We start from the raw sequence: 2,512 nt of genomic DNA on the forward strand, positions 1-2,512 counted from the left end.
TTATTTTTTTTTCTTTACAGTGTTGTAATTAGATTTAACTCACAAGTCTACATAAATCACTTCTCCAGATAAATTAACAAATAAACAGGCAGACAAACAGCAACAGAATAGAGAACAGGAAGGATAGAAGGATGGAAGGATGGAAGGATAGAAGAAAGGAAGGAAGGTTGAGAAAATGGTTGAGTGAATGAATGAATGAATGGATGGATGGATGGATAGATAGATAGATATATGAAACAAAGGAAGGAGGAAAGGAAGAAAGGAAATTAAGGAGAGAGAGAATATATAATATATATATATATATATATATATATATATATATATATATATATATATATATATATATATATATATATATATATATAGAGAGAGAGAGAGAGAGAGAGAGAGAGAGAGAGAGAGAGAGAGAGAGAGAGAGAGAGAGAGAGAGAGAGAGAGAGAGAGAGAGAGAGAGAGAGAGAGAGAGAGAGAGAGAGAGAGAGAGAGAGAGAGAGAGAGAGAGAGAGAGAGAGAGAGAGACACACACACACACACACACACACACACACACACACACACACACACACACACACACACACACACACACACACACATGCCCGGTAACTCAGTGGTTAGAGCGCTGGCTTCACAAGCCAGAGGACCGGGGTTCGATTCCCCGGCCGGGTGGAGATATTTGGGTGTGTCTTCTTCACGTGTAGCCCTGTTCACCTAGCAGTGAGTAGGTACGGGATGTAAATCGAGGAGTTGTGACCTTGTTGTCTCGGTGTGTGGTGTGTGCCTGGTCTCAGGCCTATCCGAAGATCGGAAATAATGAGCTCTGAGCTCGTTCCGTAGGGTAACGTCTGGCTGTCTCGTCAGAGACTGCAGCAGATCAAACAGTGACACACACACACACACACACACACACACACACAGAAAGAACCTAAGCAGATACGGAGGAAGGAAGAAGATGAAGGTGAAGAAACCGTAGGATAAAACGAAAAAAGGTGGTGAGGAAGGAAGAGAAGGAGAGGCCGGAGAAAGGGACCAGGGAGGGTGATAAGGAGGGTAGGGGAGGGGGATTGGGAGTGGGAGAGGGAGAGGGAGAGGGAGAGGGAGAGCATGGGGCAGGTGATCAGAGTGCTCCAGGGGGCATCCTCTTCAAAGGGTGAGGATACCGCTATATATTTCCTCAATGACGGGGTTATTGGGCCCCTGAGAGAGAGAGAGAGAGAGAGAGAGAGAGAGAGAGAGAGAGAGAGAGAGAGAGATAATGATAGAAGTAACAGCAATAACTAAAACGACTATAACAGCGACAGCAACTACAACAACAACAACAATAACAACAGTAATAATAACAGCAATAATAACAATGCAGTTATTCATGTTACATAGGATACACTAAAATATATAAAAATTTCAACATTATGGTGTTGTACACTTGATTACATATTTGTAAAGAGAAACATAAATTTGTGCATTAAAATACAATAAAGAGAGAGAGAGAGAGAGAGAGAGAGAGAGAGAGAGAGAGAGAGAGAGAGAGAGAGAGAGAGAGAGAGAGAGAGAGAGAGAGAGAGAGAGAGAGAGAGAGAGAGAGAGAGAGAAACGCTCAACAAGATGCCTAAATTTTAAACAGATGCTTTAGACAGGTTAAGTGTAGACCTATTCCCTATACCTTGCTCCCCTACACTATCCTCTCCCTTAGCCAATCTAATAGACCTATGGAGCAAGTCAAAACACAGGCCTAAAACGAGGTTCATTGTCTTACTAAATGCTTCACAACGACGCGTGTTCGAACCCTTTTGAAAACCTCGTTATACAGACAAAAAATACTAAGCCTATTTTCCACAGCTTTTATCACCACTAAAAAGAAATAATAAGCCTACTGGTCATTTTCTCTATTTCTTTGTAATTGTTGTGATTATGTAATTGTTTGTTTTTGTTTATAATCGCGTTTTTAGGCCTAGGTATATTTTTTGTTAGCGTTACCGAACAAAAGGAAGCTGGTGTGTTTACCCTTTTCATATTGTGATAGGCCTAACTGCGGAGAAGGGGAGGGAGGAGGGCAGTAGGCCGATGTTGGGAGAAGGGAGGTAGTAGGCCGACTTTGCTACTGTGTGTGTGTGTGTGTGTGTGTGTGTGTGTGTGTGTGTGTGTGTGTGTGTGTGTGTGTGTGTGTGTGTGTGTGTGTGTGTGTGTGTGTGTGTGTGTGTGTGTGTGTGTGTGTGTGTGTGTGTGTGTGTGTGTGTGTGTGTGTGTGTGTGTGTGTGTGTGTGTGTGTGTGTGTGTGTGTGTGTGTGTGTGTGTGTGTGTGTGTGTGTGTGTGTGTGTGTGTGTGTGTGTGTGTGTGTGTGTTTGGTTTGTCTGTGTGTGTTTGGTTTCTCTCTCTCTCTCTCTCTCTCTCTCTCTCTCTCTCTCTCTCTCTCTCTCTCTCTCTCTCTCTCTCTCTCTCTCTCTCTCTCTCTCTCTCTCTCTCTCTCTCTCTCTCTCTCTCTCTCTCTCTCTCTCTCTCTCTCTCTCTGATGTAATT

The sequence above is a fragment of the Portunus trituberculatus genome, chromosome 25, assembly GCF_017591435.1.
Source record: "Portunus trituberculatus isolate SZX2019 chromosome 25, ASM1759143v1, whole genome shotgun sequence".
Classification (NCBI taxonomy): Eukaryota; Metazoa; Arthropoda; class Malacostraca; order Decapoda; family Portunidae; genus Portunus; species Portunus trituberculatus.